The sequence below is a fragment of the Electrona antarctica genome (assembly GCF_951216825.1).
Source record: "Electrona antarctica genome assembly, chromosome: 16".
Lineage (NCBI taxonomy): Eukaryota > Metazoa > Chordata > Actinopteri > Myctophiformes > Myctophidae > Electrona > Electrona antarctica.
In genome coordinates this window covers 36391000-36412260 of record NC_136797.1, presented here as the reverse complement: position 1 = coordinate 36412260, position 21261 = coordinate 36391000, and the positions used below count along the sequence as shown (strand labels likewise).

The window sequence follows — 21261 nt, the reverse complement described above, 5'->3', positions numbered from 1 at the left end:
CCCCCCCCCCCCCCCACACACACACACACACATCTGACACATTTACAAAGACAAGGAGCCATGGTCTGTGTTTGCATTCATCCAACAATAACGCCTCAGTGTTGTCAACGACGTTGTGAATTCCATCTGTGCCAATAATACAAGACTTGTTGGATATGACAGTTCTGGCGGAAGGCGGAAGGTTATGGAATGGTGGAGTTCTTCCTGCAGATTGAATTGATTGAACTGAATTATGCACAAAAGCACATCGGACTGGATTGTCTGCACGTGCCTCTAACGTTACGGGACAGGACTGTGTAGCGTGTACATTGGAGACATGTACCACTATACCAGTGGTTTTCAACCTTCTTCATAACACGGTACATCATTTATTCAGAATTTGAGCCACGGACCACATTTTGAGATTTAGCCTCAGACCCAAGATTTATTATATTTTGTTCCACAATTCCATGCTGTGTTGATGTGGTACCATTTGGAGAGATAACGGGCAAATGATCAAAATAACAATTCTTCTACATTTTCTAATTGTGTAGACTTATTGTAAATTAAGTAATGTGGATGGTTTAACAATTTTGTACAATTAAATCAAATGGACCCACATTTCCACAGCAATAACACCCAGATCATCACTGATAATACTCTACTATCCAGCTTGAGGAAGAAGAAAGACCTTTCATTTGGATGGTGTTTGTTGCGACCGCAAGTCGCATTTACTATGAAATCGTACATTTTTGTCCGTCAGTCAGTGTATCACTCAAAATCCCCATACATGCGAAAGCCCCCATATATGGTGTCCAGGTCTCGTGCATCACGTGACATCATCAGGGATGGAGATCCCTGATGTCATAGTAAATGCGAACTGCTGTCGCAATTAAGCCCATATATGGAGATCCCTGATGTCATCGATATTGGCCAGCAACTTTACATCTGACCTCAAATCCTTAGATCTCCATATATGGATATGTCAGAACCTGTTATGACATTCCATATGTTGATCCTTCCCGATTCATTCTTCCTCTTCGATGTCTTCCTTTTGACTGATGCCTGTCCATTTAAACTCTAGACGGGCCTGCCCCAAAGTTATTAGTGCAGCTGCGCCCGGCAGCCGGTGAAAACTAGAGTTTTCAACAGGCCTGAAAATTAAGGCCTGGGCCCTCATCAAACCCTGTACACTCGAGACACTTCCCCCGCTTCCACCCTTAGATCTCCATATATGGAGATGACCTGTTCTGACATTCCATATCTGACCTCATCAAACCCTGTACACTGTACAGAATTCATTCCATTCCGTTGATCCGACTAATCCCCCCCCCCCCCCCCCCCCTCTTGATTGAAATATTATATTCTGTAAAGTTTAATTATAATAATGAATCATTTGGTCCGCACTCCCTTGCGGTATTTGTCACAGTATACAGTACAGTATATGCATATACAGTGAAATGTGTACTCTGCATTTAACCCATATAAGTATCAGGCGCAGCTGGCGCTACGGGGGCAGCTAGTGCCCTTGCTCAGGAACACTTCATCACATCGGCAGGCTAGGACTGAACCAACGACCTTCTGTGTCCCAGGTGGACTCTCTACCAATTTGGCAACAATTCCTCAAATTCGTCCATTGTTTTCCCTCTGCTTTCTCTCTACTGCCGCCTATCTGCCTCTATTCTATTCCTTTCTGGTCCTTTTCTGTTCCTTTCCTATTCTATATAGTCTCACTCTCTTTATGTCACGGTCTCTATTATTTAATTCCTTGGTTCTCTCGTTCTCCAGTTGCTCTGTTTTGTGAGTTTGTATTATTTTTACGTCGGGGAGCTTGCAAAACCAAGGGGGCCACCCCCCAACTTCTAGACCAATCACATTGCCCGGAGCGACCGAGACGGTGACCACCGTTTTGGTGCTTAGTAAAAACAGAGAGGGCTGGGGAGAGCAGTGGTTTTCTCTTACCGCAGCTCAGTGATGTCATGTTGTAGTTTTCGGTGATAGCGGTGGTCACCTTATCACCTAAAACTGGAGTATGAATCGGCCTTTAGAGCAGGTCTGTATGAGTAGGGGCAAGTGGAGGTGAGGTGATCCAAGAGATGGATTAAGGAAGAGTGTCGAGGGGGCAGAGGGGAAGGAGAGAGAAGAACAGAGAGAGGGAGAGAAGAGGAGGAGGAGGTAGAAGGGGGAAGTGGAGAGAGCAAGACAGAGGGGGAGAGAGAGGGAGAGGGAGAGGGAGGGAGGAGGGGGGAAGCAGGAGGGAACAACCGCTGGCAGGCGATGGAAGTGTCACAGTTAGGGTTCAGTGAGGTGGTAAATCAGAAGCGCCGGCATGTCAGAGCGTTTAAAGAGGAAAGGAGAGGAACTAGGAAAAGGTATTTGATCATCCATTGGTCCCAGGGAACACGAGACCAGGAAGAGTAATGCTGACCATATACCGAACGAAGATGTCACTTGCCGACGTGTGATGAGCTCGTAGATGTGCTATTTTCAGCAACTTGGTACGACAAAGTATGAATAAGGCTTTATTAGCCCTATCTGTGACCTCCCCCTTAATTCACTAGAGCTGCGAGTCTCGGTCACATAGCATTGGCGTCTGGGCAAAACAGCCTATTTTTGACCTATTTCCGGCCATCGTGTCAAACATCTGAAGGCAGTCCAGAGTTCCAACAGAGGTCAATAATAAAGACGGAGTGGTAAAATGAAAAAACGTCTGTGAAATAAGTAATACACTTTAAATTCGACATTTTTTGAAAGCCTGTGCAGAATTTCACACAGAAGCGCGTTCCCTGATCTGCCGCTGATGGGGAGCACGGTATATGGGCTGTGATTCCTGCAGCTCACTGAACAATTAATGCACCACCAATTGAGACAACGTTTCCTGTTGTGTATTGTGTCGTGGATTCTAGCGCAATTACAACAATGTTCCAGGGAGTCCATGTCTCTGGAGACAACAAAACTATCCATGAGGACATTTGCTGTTACCTTTGATAAAAGCGCAGAGAGAGAGGGAGGGGGAGAGAGAGAGGGAGAGAGAGAGAGAGGGGGGGAGGTGGGAGATGAGAGATACAGATACACGATGGTGTCAGATGTGGTAAACATCCTCCTCAGGCTCTTGGATAAACATACTTGTATGGGTGTCTAGTCAGGCATGAATAAGGTTCCAGGAACTGGCTATTGGGTCACCTAAAACAGTGGTTTTCAACCATGGTCCTTGAGGGGGATTCCAGGTGGTCCCCAGCTAAATGATGTAGAGAGTTGGTAACCAAATGAACCCTTATTAGATCTCTAACTATAACCAAACCAATAACCCTTATTGGGTCCATTTGGTTTCATTTTACGCTTTTTAAGAGTTAAATTATTGTTAAACATCTGCAACAAGAGGTCAACACAATTTAGAGAATGTAAAATAATTGTTATCATTGGATAAGATTATGTGGTACCATATAGGAGAGATAACAGGCAAACGATCAAAATAACAAAATTCTTTAGTTGTGGGTCTACAAGGCTAAATCTAATCAAATGGTGGTCCGTGGCTCTAATGCTGAAACAATAATGGGCCTTGATATAACAAAGTCATCATCATTCTGAGCTCATTACACCATACAAGTGATATGGTGAACACAATTGAAAGAACCACTACCCTGTTTAATAGCATATACATGCAAGTCGGGTAGGAAACTTCGTAAGTCCAATACTCTTTCAGGATTCTTTTTTTATATTTTATTTTTTATTTTTTGCAAAAGTAGCAGATCTATACGTTCACAACGCGTTTTGCAGATCTGCTACCTTTTATTTTGTGTGATGTTGTAGTGTAATGAAGTAGGGCATTCACAGTGCCGAATCAACCCCTCCGAGGGCCCTGGACCTACACAATCAACCCCTCCGAGGGCCCTGGACCTACACAATCAACCCCTCCGAGGGCCCTGGACCTACACAATCAACCCCTCCGAGGGCCCTGGCACTACACAATCAACCCCTCCGAGGGCCCTGGCACTACACAATCAACCCCTCCGAGGGCCCTGGCACTACACAATCAACCCCTCCGAGGGCCCTGGCACTACACAATCAAGCCCTCCGAGGGCCCTGGCACTACACAATCAACCCCTCCGAGGGCCCTGGCACTACACAATCAACCCCTCCGAGGGCCCTGGCACTACACAATCAACCCCTCCGATCGAGGGCCCTGGCACTACACAATCAACCCCTCCGAGGGCCCTGGCACTACACAATCAACCCCTCCGAGGGCCCTGGCACTACACAATCAACCCCTCCGAGGGCCCTGGCACTACACAATCAACCCCACCGAGGGCCCTGGCACTACACAATCAACCCCTCTGAGGGCCCTGGCACTACACAATCAACCCCTCCGAGGGCCCTGGCACTACACAATCAACCCCTCCGAGGGCCCTGGCACTACACAATCAACCCCTCTGAGGGCCCTGGCACTACACAATCAACCCCTCCGAGGGCCCTGGCACTACACAATCAACCCCTCCGAGGGCCCTGGCACTACACAATCAAGAACCACACTTTGCGTTTAAGGGATTGAACGCGCGAGTGTTCAACGCACTGTCAGCACTATCGCCGCTACTCCCATAGAGTTATAAGGCTGCTCCCTGACGCTGTATCTGCTAGTCTCCTCCCACCGAGTGGTTAAGAAACTGTTGGACGACCAAAACCACGGTTCCTGTGTTGCGTTACATTGAACTCGGTATATTTAGACGGAAGCAACAGCTGTACCTATTTGAAATAGTCTCGCACAGGGCCCTGCAAGCTGCGGGCCCTGGAGCTTAAACTCCACTAAATTCCATTGTTAATCTGGGCCTGGGTATTCATTTACAAAAAAACAACACAAAAAGTCAAAATATGGCAACGCATTCAACATGGAGATAAGAGGTTTCTGCCCGACGACAGCAACAAAATGCTGCTTAATTGGTTTACTACTGCAGGGGTTCTCAACGTTTTTGGCCGGGGACCCCCGGAAATGCTTTGGCAATGTCTCGGGACCCCCGCCCCGCCCCCTCCCGACCCCCAATATAAATTGACTGCTACAATAACCTTAAACCATTTTGGGCGGGAACCCCTTTTGGTGTTTTAAGCATTGTTATAATTTAGCTATTGAAAAATAGCAGATCTACAAGCTCATAGCGCGCCACCGAGTGGCGCGCTACGAGCTTGTAGGTCTGCTATTTTTGAAAAATCGTGAAAATAAAATTTAAAAAAAAATATTTCTTTTTCTTTTTTTCCCTGAAAATAATTTGGGGACCCCCTAAAATAATTTGGCGACCCCCCCCCCCCGAGGGGTCGCGACCCACGGGTTGAGAACCCCTGTACTACTGTGTACTTGCATCACATGTGTCTTGTAAGAGCGTCGGCCATCACATCAATGCATCGCCACATATTTCACCATGATCTAACTCGGTTGTTCTCAAGACCAGATGATTTTGTGGGCGGGGTCCCCAGATGACAGTGAAGTGACAATGTAAGGACATTTAAGACCTTTTTAATACCTAAACAAGAATGACACGCTTATCATTAACTGCCAGGTGAAACGAGCGCTCTCCATTGTGCATCTGTGCTCCTTTTTTTTCTTTTCTTGATTTTCCCCCCATTGCTTTTTTGGCTTTTCTGCCTTTTTTATTGATAGTATCAAGTGAAGATAGACAGGAAAGAGGGAGAGAGAGAAGAGGAGAGACATGCAGCAAAGGTCGTCATGAACGGGGCTCGAACACGCGACGCGCTGTCAGGCCAAAGCATACAGTATATGTGGCATGCGCCTGGACCACTTGACCAGCGGGCGCCTCCCATATTATTATTATTATTATTTTTGTAACGTGTATGTTTCTGCATCACAACCTCGTGGCCATTGTTTGCGTTTGTTTCCGATGTTCCGTTCACTGTGTTTTGTTGTGGCTTTCGTGCTGTCCAGTTAGCTCATACCATTAGCAGCTGTTGGCTGCTGGCGTTCCATGCAGTGTGCCTGTGTGGGTGCAGACGTCTGCGGTGCGGGCCAGGGCTTAGGAGGCAGCCAATCATCAGCCTGGGTTCCGTTCTGCGGATCTGAAAATGTCACTGAGTAGCGCAGTGACATTTTCAGATCCGCGGAACGCAGCGAATCAGGCTGGAACCCAGGCTAGCCAATCATGACTAGGTATCTAATACAGGCAGCCAATCATGACTAGGTCGCTACTACGTGATTGACTACACGAGTGGTGCAGACTCCCATTGGCTTAGGCAGCATTTCAGAGTATACCATTGGCTTAGGGGCAGCCAATCATGACTTGGTTAAGCCAACAGCAGAGGTTATAGGCCAGGCTTCACCTGGCAAAAAAGAAAGGAAAGAGACCATTACTGCATCAAGAGTAATCAACAAACTATACTATGAACACTGGTCAAACATTGGCCAAATTGTCAAATAATGTAAGAAAGAGGCAAGAGGTACACAACGCCTCACAACGACCTGTGGAACTGAGTCAAACAAAATGTAATGCCTCACTCAAACTCCTACATTCCAAGTGCTTAGTAAATGGTGCATTTATATAGCGCCTTTATCCAAGGAGCTTTACATAGTTTGTGCATTACATTCACCCATTCACACACTGATGGCGGCGGAAACCATGCAAGGCACCAACCGGCACATCAGGAGCAATTAGGGGTTCAGTGTCTTGCTCAAGGACACTTCGACACTAACTCTGGGGGAGTCTGGGTTTGAACTGGCAACCTTGCGGTTACCATCCATCCACCGCCGCCCGCTGCTTGTCAGGGTAGGGGGTCCCCTGTTGAAATATAATTATTTTACCGGTCACAACCTGAAAAGATTGAGAACCACTGGTCTAACTATGCTGCTGCATACATGACCACCACACACACACACACACACACACACACACACACCAGCTTGTGTGCGTTTGCATATACACAATGTACTTTGTTGAGTCATATACCGGTAGGCAGTAGCCCAATCATTCAGAAAGTGCCCTCCTAATAACTATTCATGATTGAGCCTATGTTACCATTGCTCATTACCGGATAGGCTAAATGGGATTCAAACAAGAACTCTGCTTTCCTAGAAGGACATGAATGAACAGGGAAGTCTCAATCAGGGAAGAGATCTAGATACGAAGGCATGCAGGCTGAGCTACAGTGCATCACCAAATAGAGGTGCGACAGTTAATTGAACTATAGTAATCAATTTAACCAATTATAAAAAAGAATAGATTGAAGTATTGAATATTAAACATGCTTCAGGATCATTTGATAATCAAAATACTACCGTAATCAATAGAATTTAGAAGTAAATAATTGACAGTTGCAGTCCTGTCACCAACATTCATGGAGGTCTATTTCCCTTCCCTTCTTGTCACCTTTTCATGGCATGGCAAGAGTCTACTCATGTAGGAGGGTCTGTGCGTGCGTGCGTGCGTGCGTGCGTGCGTGCGTGCGTGCGTGCGTGCGTGACTAATCTCACAAACCGGAAACCGCTGGACCGATCAGAGCAAAATTTGTATTCGCACTGCCGAAAGGACACAGCAATACCTCCACTTTTCACATAAATATGTCTTTGAATTTATTTTATTCTGTTTATTCTTGCCACGTTTTTGTTATTTAGATTGGTGCCTGTCATTCGTGTAACCATGTTGTTTCATGGTTTGATACATTGACCTTTATTGATCCCAAGGGAAATTCAGTTGTCATAGCAGCACTGCAGTATGGATGAAGCAAAGACACAGGTAAGGGTAAAGAACACGTACAGAATAAGTCATCACACTAAGAAAAGTAGGGTAACACTACAGTATGTGCTCTCCTGGTGTTTCTTTGAAGCACTACATTGTTTTCTTATGCACTCTATTTTTTGTGATTATTTACCCTGTTGTTTCTTGACTAGGGTTCATGTCATTCACTCTGATCTTGCATTTAGTGGCATCGGTGGCCGAACGGATTGTGGAGCGGTTTTGATACCGGAAGGTCGCCAGTTCGAATCAGCGGTCCGACACGTTAAAATTACCACCGCTGAAGTGCCCTTGAACAAGGCATTGAACCACTACGATGAAATGTTCTATGAGCAGGGCCTGGCTGGAAACAAGTTCTTGAGCTTAGCCCAGATACCCTGGGTAAATATAGTAATCATTTCATTTCATTTCACTCTGCATAAGAGCATGCTGAATGCCTAAATTGTAAATGGTGCCTTTCCTGAAACGCCCTGACCAACTCTCCACACATCCCAACTCTTCTATTCAACGGAGAACGAACATTACGTGACATTATTTCTGCCATTTTCTAATTGTTTCTTTTTGTCAGTGTTGGAAAATGTACTCCAATTCTTTACATAGGTAAAAGTATCAATACTGCAGTGTAGAAATACTCTGTTTATTGTTTTAATTCAAAATGTAGTTGAGTAAAGGTACAAAAGTATTGGCATCAAAATGGACTTTAAAGAACCAAAAGTAAAAGTACTCATTATGCAGAATGTCCTATTTCAAGTTTTCAAATGTATTGAAAACTTACGCAGATCTACAAGCTCGCAATGCATTGCATCGCGACGCATTGTGTTGGCTATTTCAAATGGTTGAAAAATGTATATAGGGCTGAAGTGGTTCAATCTACAAAGTAACTAGTAAGTAAAGTTTTCAAATAAATGTAGTGGAGTAAAAGTAAAATATTTGGATCCGAGATGTAGTGGAGGAAAGTAAAGTACTACAAACACCTCAAAATGGTACTGCTGCATGTCTATCTTTGTTTGTTTGTTTGTTTTTGTCTTCCAGCCTAATTTCCCCCCAGTCTTTGTTGGGTTCTTGTTAAGGATTCAAGTGTCCGTTTAGTATGCTAAGTCTCGTCCCCGTCTGCAGAGGCAGCCAAACTGAACAGGTGTTACGGCTGGCATGGCCAGCAGCACATGGCGGCACACCACTGTCGCGGCACTCCCCAGGGGGGTCGGCCTCCTCCAAGCTGTCACACTGCAATGTCCCACGATCCTCATTGTGTGTCAGTTTCCCAAACAGTGGGTCGGGACCCATGTATGGGTCACAACTCGAGTAAAAAACTCTTTCTTTTTCTACATTTTAAAATAAAAATTTAAATTTTAGACATTTTAAAACAAACAAATCTAAGAAATTCCACAAAAAATATATAATAAGTAATGAAAACAGCTGATGTACAAGCTCACACCACTGTGCAAAGGGACATTGTGTGCTTGCTTGTAGATCTGCTATTTTCACTAGTTTCGGTCCTGGGCAAACGTCTAATTTCTCTTTTGGGTGTCGACGTGAAAAGTTTGGAAACCAGTGAGCTAGACTGGAAGGGGGTACCTGTGGCGGGACACTATGAGGGATATGAGTTACAATTCTGTCCCAGCAGGACATGACTCGAACGGCGATGAGTCGGCTGAAGCGTACTTCGCAACGATCGCTCGGCGAGCCGCCACCCTTTTACGTCTTGGGTTTGAGAGCGGTACTTCCGCATTTTCCTGGAATGCGGAAGTGTGGGACGGCACCAGATCACTTGAAGGGAAACGTTTGACGTTTGGTCAGAAGTCACTATAGTTTGGGCGAGAGGGTTCCAAGGCGTCCCCAGATGGAGTTAAGTGATCGACAGTTGGGATCGAACTGGACCGTTGCAGGCCTGTAACTCAGAGTGTGCAAATGGCACCCTTCGGTTCCATTTGCACACTCTGAGAGTTAAATAAACACTGATGAATTTCCTGCACAGTGTTTGATTGAGGTCCCAGAGATAAACATCGTATCAAACGGAGGTCTGTGGCCTATTGCATATGAAACTGGTGGTCCTTGAAATTAAAAAGGTTGAGAATCACTGAGCTAGAGAATGCTCACGCTCTGCCGGATCCCCACAAGACACCTGGCTGCTTCACCCAACTCTCTCTGAGTGTCGTTGAGACAGTGGGGAGAACTGGGAGGTAAACACTGGGTGGGTGGACTGCAGGGAAATCAATTACATCAATGGATGAAATTAAAAGAAATAACTGCAGGAGTAGATTGATATAAACGAGGGGACAAAGAAGTGGGATGATAGAGCAGGGGGGGGGGGGGGGGGGGGGGGGCACATACATTTCTGGCAAGCCTAAACTGTCCCCCCCCTAAAACTGCACACTGATGAGATGAGATTAGAGAGAGAAAGTAGAGCCAGAGAGAGAGGGGGGGGGGGGGGGGGGGACTAGTGGGTTGACAGACAGAACTAACAGCACAGCGATTCTGTGTGTACAATTTGTGTGTGTGTGTGTGTGTGTGTGTGTGTGTGTGTGTGTACACGTGCGTGCATACAGTGTGCATGTGTATGTGTGTGTGTGTGTGTGTGTGTGTGTGCACACTGTACAGTATGTGTGTACGTGCATTGTTTCTGTGTATTTGTGTGTGTGTATAACGGTGTGTGTGTTTGTGAGGTGGTGTTACACAGTCAATTCCTCAATCTTCAAATACAGGTAACCACTTGGCACATCATGTGCCAATGCCAATTTCATTACATGTATTATATGTAGTACATATGTTACAATGGTCTCTTTGCCAACATATGAAAGATACTACAGTAGGTTACTAGGAAACCGATGAAAACCGTAGTGAACTGGAAATGAAGTCCACCTATATCCGCCTCAATGTAAACCGATCTATTTAAAAGCATTTGTCTCCGATTCTTTTCCCAGGCCAAAACAAGCTTTATTAACGGCCCATAACTAAAGCGTTGATGATCGCAGCACACAATTTATGTTTCGGGTGAATTAAAATACGATCGCACAGAAATGTACGGCCTTGGCCTTCAAAATAACGGTATGCACTGAAAACACTGTGGCATTGGTGGAAGAAATAATTAATTAATAGTGGCATGTCTCGTTTAGCCATGCTAGTGGTTTTGACGAATATTTCACACACATACAGTAGTTGCTAAATTTAGCTTTACCATGAGATTGACCAAGGTCTCAGTTTACCTGTATTTTATAAAGTCTGAGAGGGTTGCCTATACGCCTCTCAGCCGTTATAAAATACAAGGTAACCTGAGACCGCTTATTGCTTTATTAAACCCTACATGGTTTAGTTAACTAGAATGAAAACTTAAGAGGGATACTACAGAGTCCTGGGAAACTCTAAACTAAACATCTTCACCCAAAATTGCAGATCTGTATTGCGTAGTGACACGTAAGTGTGTAGATCTGCTATATTTTCAATGGACGTCCACTGATTGTTTTTGATGCTTTAGGCGTATTCTTGTGGTCAAATTTGAAACCAGGATTGTACTGTGTCGGGGTTGTGGGCATTATGTTTACCTGTAGTAGTATGCATGTAAAGCAATGCCTACAATTACATTACTGTTAGAATGAGATGACATGAATCTAAATGATGTGCTGTAATATCCCTAGAATGTACAATATTACAAATCGATGAGTCCACTTTTTTGCACCTGTACACCTGTGATGTGACAATAAAGCTGACTCTGATTCTGATAAAAGGCATGTTTTTGTTACTGAATCATAGTTTTAATTGTTATGCATTCTATGAATAACTTGAATAGCACGCACGCACGTACACACGCACGCACAGGCAGGCGTACAAATTGAAATCCTTCTCTACAGCACCCTATAACTTTCTATGTCTTCAGCACAGTGTTATTAGTGACAAAATGCAATGAAAGCATTCTGCCGAACTGCATCACTCACAGCCCAATCTAAGTAGTCTTTAATACGCCCAATAAAGCTGCTCAATTTCACAAAGTAACTCCCACACCTGCTGTAAAGCAAATCCCAGCATCCTCTCTCTCTGTCTCTCTCTCGCACGCACGTACGAATGCACGTGCTCACACACACAGTGAAATCCTGTGCCTCCCTCTCCTCTCTATCACACACGCAGCACACGTACACGCGCGCGCGCGCACACACACACAGAAATCCTGTGCCTCCCTCTCCTCTCTCGCACACGCACGCACGCACACACAAACACACACACTTTGCTCTTTAGTGTTGACCATTTAATTTTGTTGTCTAATAAATATGTTACACATGCACACGCACGTGCACGTGCGCGCGCGCGCGCGCACGCACGCACGCACGCACGCACACACACACACACACACACACACACAGGCATGCTCTCTTGCACACACTGTAACACTGTACATGACGACAACCACATAATTGAAATGTAAACATTCATGTGAGTATGCACACACACACACACACCCCTACTGTACATAGCGCATATAGACACGAGTCCAACGCAAAAGCATGTAAAACAAAGCATTCGCAACTAAAGCAAAGCACACTGTACAGTAAGTAAAATAAACTCACTGGTAACTTCCACTGCATGTATTCCTTATTGTTTTGAATTGTAAATTGTGAGTTGTTTGGAGAGAGGAGTGAAGTGGAGGTTGTTATTCTATCCTTCGTCTGAGTCAAACGTACCACATGTCTATTTAGCCCTCCTCTCCCATCTTCACTCTTTTGTTTAGATGGTGTCCCTTCCTCTCTTCTGTCTTTTCCTTTACGTGTTCTCCAGTTCTCCCATCACTCCTGCCTTCCTTAATCCTTCCTCCCTTCCTTTCACACCTCTTTCACTGCTGCACGGCACGATTCGCTCTGTCCGCTCCGCTCTGCATGGATTCCATCTGCCCTCTCTATCACTCTCTCTCTCTCTCTCTCTCTCTGTCTCTGTCTCTCTCTATCCCCCTCTCTCTCTCTATCCCACTCTCTATCTCTCTCTCTCTCTCTCTCTCTCTCTCTCTCTCTCTCTCTCTCTCTATCCCCCTCTCTCTCTCTATCCCACTCTATCTCTCCCTCTCTCGTGTTCCTCTTCCTCACCTCCCCGCTGCCTCTCTTCCTGTCTTCACTCTGTCCTCTTCCTCTCTTTAGAGCTGTGAGGGCAGTATGGATGCTGTGGAGAGCTGATTGGCAGCTTGTGTGTGTGTGTGTGTGTGTGTGTGTGTGTGTGTGTGTGTGTGTGTGTGTGTGTGTGTGTGTGTGTGTGTGTGTGTGTGTGTGTGTGTGTGTGTGTGTGTGTGTGTGTGTGTGTGTGTGTGTGTGTGTGTGTGTGTGTGTGTGTGTGTGTGTGTGTGTGTGTGTGTGTGTGTGTGTGTGTGTGGGGGGTGCGGGGAGTGCGAGTGAAGTGAACGAACGGGAGCGAGTGGATCCGAGTGGGGAAAACAGGCAGTTATCCTCTCAAACGCTCTGCTGAGCTCTAAGTATCTTGTTCTTCTTTCCCTCTGACTCTCTGTCTCTGTCTCTCTCCCTTTCGCTCTGTCTGACCTTCTCCTTTCCTCTCTGTTTCGCCATGCAAGTCCTGTATCCTCATGAGCAGAGAGATGGAGTGGAGAGAGAGAGAGAGAGAGATGGGAGGAGTAAAGGATGGAGGGACATAGAGTAGGAGGCAGGGGAGGCGGAGCTAGTGAGGCTCTGTCTAATTAAAAAGCAGAGTATGTACAGCTGCAGAGAGTAAGAGAGAGAGAGAGAGAGAGAGAGGGGAAGGAACGGAGAAGAAATAAGCGAAGGGGTAAAATTTACAAGAGAGAGAAGAGACATATAGGTGGAGACAGGGGGGAGATGGGACGTACTGAGATGGGTGTGTGTGTGTGTGTGTGTGTGTGTGTGTGTGGGGGAAAGAGGTGAAGGGATGTGAGTGAGAGGGGGCAGGGGTGTGAGAGGGAGAGAGCTGGCTAGACTCGAGAGAAAGAGAAAGATAGGGGTACATGTACATTCATGCCACTAAAGCATGAATGTTTGAATTGATAACCGAAGTGGAAATTGAGAGAGAATGGAGGGGGGGGGGGGGGGGGGGGGTGAGGTGGTGTGAGGTGGGCAAAGGGAGAGAGGACTGACATACTGTAACACCAAGGTCAGCTAAGTAGGGCTGGAGAAAGGTCATAAAGATAGAGAAATCCACGGAAAGGAGGAGGAGGAGAGAGAGAGGGTGGGGGGGGGGGGGGGTGGGGGGGTGTGTAAGAGGAAGATGGGAACAGACAGGTAGAGAGCTCCCATATGAGTGGGGGCAGAGCCAGGGAACCATGACCAGCTGGATAATGGGAGCCACATGGACAGGAGAGCCAGAGACAGCTGTGGTAGAAGGTTAAACGCCTCAATGCTATAAGACCTCCCCAACTGAACTCCAGATTGTTGTCGTCGTCGTTTTCAACAAGCAAAGGATAAACACACAAAAGCGTTTGGTTCAAATGAATTTGTCCTTGGTTGTATAGTTTGGTCAACATAATTACGCTTGTGTGCATGAGGTCTGTAGCAAGGTTATTATTACAGCTTTGCATCATTCATCATTTATTTTTGTTCCATTTTAACTTTTTGTTTTCCATTTCAGTAGGCTATATAAAGCAATATATATATGGTGGGTTTTTTTGTACAGTGGTGAGATTCTAAAGGGCCAGACAAAGTGTTTGTGCAATAACAAGTCAACAAAACATCCTGCAATGTAGAAAAACACAATTTAAACTGGCACGGCTAAAATATTGGAAGACAGATTTCACATCCTCCCACAACACTAAGCTTATGTATTAAATAAATTGGCTAAAGACTAAAACTAAGGACATTTTCTCCATGCTTGTTTGGAATACAGTTATTTATCATTTTTAAGCATTATGGTTGTCAGTTAAAGCTGTACAGCCTGCAGGGGTTAAAACCAGAAACAGGATTGTGTCAAAGGTCATGTCTCACCTAGACACAGGATATAAAATGTCTCAATAGAAGAGCAGGGAGAAAAGATAAAACCACCCCAATTGTATAAGTTATATTGTCTTAACATACTCTACCACACAGATTGGACAAAATTACATTTTATTCATTAAAAAGGTTACATAGTGCTGCTTTAACTCAAATGTTTCTTAACATCAAATTGGCATAATTGTAGTTAACATTAATCACTAGGGATGTCCCGATCACGTTTTTTTGCTCCCGATCCGATTTCGATCATTTGATTTTGAGTATCTGCCGATACAGATTTTTCCCGATCCGATTTTTATAGAACACTTATGCCATATCACAATAGTACAATATCCAAAATCACAGACATTATGCATTCTAATATCAAGATATGGATTTAATATTGACACTAGGGGTGTCCCGATCACGCTTTTCTGCTCCAAATCCAATTCCGATCATTAGAAAATGACGTGATCGGCCCCGATTTCCGATCACGTGATCGGATCGGGACAACCCTATTAACACTTATACTGCCACCTGCTGGACGCAGAGCCAACCTCAGACTGCCGAGCCCACTTCAATGCAGCACACGCTGGACCCACATCCTGTTTTGCGCGTCCATGTTTAATGCTAAATAAATAGCGTCAATGCTAGCGAGCTAAAATGAAGCCATCCTTGCTCTAGAAAGCGCCAATGTTTCCATCTAGACCACCGGATAATCAGCAAAGAACATTGCGCGTTTTATCCAAACCACGGAGAGCTCCGTAGATTTCGAGTTATTCAGCTTTTTAGTCAGCCTGTATAATGGGAGGTGGACGGCAGCACGGTTGCGCAACCCGGTCTAGGATCGCTAAAGAAGGAAAGTATAATTTAAAAAAAAAGAAATCAGCGATCCGGTTTGATATCAATAATAAAGCTTATCAGACGGAACATTACGCCAGAAGCAGTTGCTGGTTGGATTCCTTCTGACGGAACGTTCCGCCACGAGCAGCTAATAACTAGAATGCAAAGCAAAGCAAAGTTACTATATTTACCCAGGGTATCTGGGCTAAGCTCAAGAACTTGTTTCCAGCCAGGCCCTGCTCATAGAACATTTCATGGTAGTGGTTCAATGCCTTGCTCAAGGGCACTTCAGCGGTGGTAATTTTAACGTGTCGGACCGCTGATTCGAACTGGTGACCTTCCGGTATCAAGACCGCTCCGCAATCCGTTCGGCCACCGCTGCCACTAATAAGCTAGTGTGCATACGATCTGTACAATATCATGCTTGTGTGTGCAGCGTCTACAGTGTTGTGTGACTGCATCCAGGCATGCACCTGCATGCAAATTAAATACCATGCAAAACATATTGTCACATAACGTTAGATTAATTAGATTAAATTAGAAAAATAGATGAATACTTTGTTTTATTCAGTCATGCTCGGGGTGCATGTGTTGCCGTCACAAGAAAAGCCCTGGGGAACCCAACCCCAGCGTCCCGCACCCACCACTCAAGATGTTGTGTACTCCATCAGGCGTGTTAGTACCACCAACCATGTCAACAGTTGAGCAGTGACGACATGCCGTGAACATGCATGGACACAAGGAACACTGACAGACTCACAGCCCGTCACACGTAATGGGAATTGAATGTGCGAGGCAGCAGCATGCATATTGGATATTGACGTATAGAGGCTGGCTGAGTATACCCACGAGTATACTATATAGCTGTCGACGGCGCCCAATATATCTGACGGTCCACATGATGTGTGGAAATGCTTCAGGTTCCTCTCGGTTCCCCTCCAGCGAGGACCTGAGATGGTCAAATCATGTGGACACCAGTGGGTGGGTTAAGGTCAGTGGTTTCCAAACTTTTTCATGTCAAGGACCCCCAAATTGACACTAATCAGCCGAGGACCCCCATTAGAAAATATATACCAGGGAAGAGAAGATAATATTTTTTTATACGGCTCTGGCAGTGATTCTCAAACTGTTTAATTTCATGGACCCCCCAGTTTGACATGCATTAGGTTACGGACCCCCATTTAGTTAGTCTTGAGAGTGTACAAATGGAACCAAATGGACCTGTTAGGGTCCATTTGGTTTCATTTGTACACTCTCAGAGTTACAGATCAATGGGTCCATTTGGTTCCTAACTTTCCATCAAGGACCCCTGAGGGTCCCCAGACCCCACTTTGGGAAACTTTGGTTAAGGTGACGAGACGAGAGCCAAATTCCAATACCCAAAGCCCTGCTCGCTCGCTCACTCCACACTCGGTCCTCCATTCAGCTCAAAACGCGGCAAAAGGTTTGTGTCCCAATTGTTTATTTGCTTTGAGAGGAGCCGAGACCGGGGGGAGAGTGAGCTCGATGCCTCGACCGGGGGGAGAGTGAGCTCGATGCCTCGACCGGGGGGAGAGTGAGCTCCATGCCTCGACCGGGGGGAGAGTGAGCTCCATGCCTCGACCGGGGGGAGAGTGAGCTCCATGCCTCGACCGGGGGGAGAGTGAGCTCCATGCCTCGACCGGGGGGAGAGTGAGCTCCATGCCTCGACCGGGGGGAGAGTGAGCTCCATGCCTCGACCGGGGGGAGAGTGAGCTCCATGCCTCGACCGGGGGGAGAGTGAGCTCCATGCCTCGATCTCCAAGCCACTTGCAGCGGCTCTCAGCGAGTGCACAACCAGTGTTCACTCCAGCCTCGCCGGAAGTGTTGACTGTTTTGTTATTGGAAGGGCCGCCTCCTAGGACTCACTGCTTGGTATGGAAGATGCTGCCCTCACAGAGCAGCACAGCACCGGGACTGAGCTGTCAGCCATGCAGGACCTTTACACCCAGACGGTAGCACAGTGAGCACTGAGTCATATATAGGTCAGGAGTAAGAGAATGAACCAGTTGGCATCTACCAACCAACCTGCCTCAGCCTGTGTTCAGTCATGGCCAGCTCTACACTTAAGGACTGTATCTTCTGGGTAAAGGGAACCACCAGCGTGAATGTTTTTTTTTATTGTGGGTGATGACAACGGAGGAAATAACTAACATTGTTTATAAGGAGCAGCATTCATAGCACATTCACATGATGTCTTCTGCTTTTCAGAAATAAATTGTGTGTGTGTGTGTGTGTGTGTGTGTGTGTGTGTGTGTGTGTGTGTGTGTGTGTGTGTGTGTGTGTGTGTGTGTGTGTGTGTGTGTGTGTGTGTGTGTGTGTGTGTGTGTGTGTGTGTGTGTGTGTGTGTGTGTGTGTGTGTTCATGCATTCACCCTAGCATGCATGCCATTCATACTAGCATAATATAGCATGACATCACAACAACTGCCAAACAGAAATAAGCCATACACAGCATGTTACATTTCTCCCCCTATGTGTTCTTCAAATGAGTCAATAGCTGTCCTCTAGGGGTGAGCCCAGGAACTGTAATTATTATTTATTGCAGTAATCCAAAGGCTCCTAACAGGCAGCCAATCAGATCGTGTTTTCACAGGGTCCACAGAGCCACCATGGAACACCACTAGTTTTATTGGCACTCATTAATCAGATCCCTTGTCTGCCCGGATACAAAAAGTGAATTTTAAGCAGAGCCTTTAATGCATGCAAAGATCAGGTCATCAATCACAGCATAATACAGGCTTGTAAGACCGGGACATGTATAATGGAGAGATCTAACCGTGGCCATTACCTGAAAAGGTTTTATTATTTTGCTATCTTACATTGCAAATCATGATGGATGGGCAGGATGGCCAGTCATTTGCTCGACACTGAGAGCAGTCGGCATCTCTTTGATCTAGGCTGGGCTCAGGACATTGTTAGAGATCTGAAGTTCCTCTGATAAATGATAGAATTCCTTTGCCGTTTTCTGTCTAATGACTTTTTTCTGACCGCCTGCCTCCCTGCCTGGAAACGAGGCTGGAGATCAGATGAGAAATACAGTTAAGCGACATAAGAAATGGATGAGGGAATGCTGAAAGTAAAACGGCTGAATGGCTTTATGGATCAGGACGAACCTGGTTAAAGTTAATCACTTTAACCCTGGTTTCCAATGTGGGCATGCCATTAATAACGGATCTAGATTGGCTATGTTTAAAATAATAGAAAAGTTATTTATTTTATTTTTTATTTTCCTCTTTTTATAGGGTGGTGTTTAAACAGTAAAGCATATATAGTAGGAGAGACATGCACATACACATGCAAAATTGGGCAGGTGCTAAAATATAACATGAAAACGGAACTAAACTTGCCTTGGAGGGCAAGGGAAAAGTGTGTGTGCGCGGGCAAGTGTACACACACACACACACACACACACACACACACACACAAGGACGGATGGATGGATGGACAGGGGCAAAAAGTAATTATCTTTACTCTGTAGGAATGTGTTTATTCAGTGAGCATTTACAGTTGAGTTAACAGAGAGAGAGACAAAGGGGAAGAACTTGGGCTTGCACGCATGGTAATTTGTACCATGTGTGTCATGTCAATTTATTTTCAAGGATGCTTGGCTACATGCGTGGAATGCTGATGTTACTGATGCCAAAGCTCTTGGGAGCCACAGACAGAAGTAGGTGAATCACCTAATTAAGAATGAATAAAGAACAGAACAAGAAAACGGTCATTAGGTGAATCTATTGGTTCTGGTAAGAACACACAAACCATTGTCTCAGTAACCACTGATGTGTAGCAGCGTTTCCCAAACCTTTTCAACTCGAGACCCAAAAGAGAAATGAGGCGTCTCCCCGGGAACCAAATTCACAAACGTAGTACATAGAGAATTGATTACTTCAGCCCTACTTTTTTTTAAGCGAAAGTAGTCCACCTACAAGTTCACAACGCATCACATCAAGACACGTTGTGAACACGTAGATCTCAACAACAGTTGACCTCCATCGGAATACATCCAACTAGTTTCAAAACACACATAATAATGTCCATGTCCTCTTGACACCAACTAAAATGTTTAGTATTATCAGGCATTTACTGTACAGAATTCAAGCTATAGCTGTTTTACTAGACTTTTTCTATATTATTTGAAAACCTTTTATTTCTGCCTCATACATTTTGGCACTTTTGTAGGTAGGTTATTACTATTAGGCTATCATAAGTTGACAGGATAAAAATGTTTCTACCAATTTAGTATGTCGTACTGTACTTAAATACAAATATGCAAACTATTTGTTACTATTTGTTACTATTCATTACTCAAGTAATTAGTTGTATAATAACTGATATGCAAATTAATCTAAACCAAAATAGCACCCTTACGCTAAGAGTAAATCTATTAAAGCTGCCTGGTAGCATGGCTGAGCAATAAAGGTTAATGGCTCTGGCAAAGCTTGGAGTGGTGACAAGGAAACAAAATTAAATAATAAAGAAAGATATTGAACAAGAGACGATCATGGCCGTATAGCCAACTGAGGTCGCCAAAGGTCCAAACCTCAATAATAATGTATTATTCAAAAAGATAAATAAGAGCTATATAACTACGGTATACATAATGTGGGGTTGAAACGTGTCATCTGAGCCTCTGCCTGCCAGCTTTCTGCTGTGTGCATGGCGCTGGTGGGTATGACCTGCAGGGTGGTGTGATGCATTGGAGTGGTTCCCAAACTTTTTCATGTCAAGGACCCCCAAACTTTTTCATGTCAAGGACCCCCATTGTCCCCAAATTGACACTAATTGTCCCGCGGAACCCTATTTGAAAAAATATGCCAGGGAAGAGAAGATTCTTTCGGCTCTAGCAGTGATTCTCAACCCGTTTAATTTCACGGACCTCAGGTTTGACATGCATTAGGCTACGGACCCCCATTTTATGGCATTCCTATCTCTGCGACCCCCATTCTATATTGCAAAATCAAACTAAATGTAACTCTGAGTGTGTACAAATGGAACCAAATGGACCTGTTAGGGTCCATTTGGTTCCAAACTATCATTCAGCTGGGGACTCTCTCAAGGACCCCTGAGGGTCCCGGGACCCCACTTTGGGAGCCACTGGGATAGATTAGTTGCGTGCTTGCTTGCTACTGTATGTTGCATGCTTGCTGCTTGCTGCTCCTCGCTTCCTGGTATATGCTGGCTATCTTAACAAAGCCAAGGAATGGCAGTCTTTCCTTGCCAGCAGTACATATAGCACACAAGACCACAATCATTCTCTCTCACACAATATCCCTGACTTAGGTCAAGACAAAACCTGAGCTCCCTTTGCAAAGCTAGCCAGCTTTTTCTACCAAGAGAATGACCCCCATGGGGCCTATCTCGGGTCGAGTTTGTTAAAGCCATTGGGGATTTAGAATTGCACAAGAGGTGTTCCACCGCAAAGGTTGCTATCTTGGACACCAGCCTTCATCCCTAAAACACATGCACGTGCACGTGCACTGCTAACATTATGCGTGTGCATGGTTTGGGCGTTACAATATTAAAATCAATCATTGTGCCAGATCTGCCTTTACGTTTAAGAGTAGATGTGCAAGCCATTATCCCCAATGCAATGCCCTCTGCCCCTCTCCCTCTGATCATGGAAGAGCCACATTGCCTTGGAATAAATGTATATATTTGAGATATATTTGTTAGTATGATAGAATGTTAAACTCTCACACACACACACACACACACACACACACACACACACACACACACACACACACACACACACACACACACACACTTAGGGTATGTTTA

The 21261-nt window shown here is 45.2% G+C and overlaps 1 protein-coding gene across 2 annotated transcripts in view; it reads left to right on the top strand.

Annotated features, from left to right (window-relative positions):
* LOC306939773 (BCL2/adenovirus E1B 19 kDa protein-interacting protein 3) overlaps positions 1–21261 on the top strand; it is an 81385-nt gene that overhangs the window by 43442 nt on the left and 16682 nt on the right. The window lies entirely within an intron of this gene.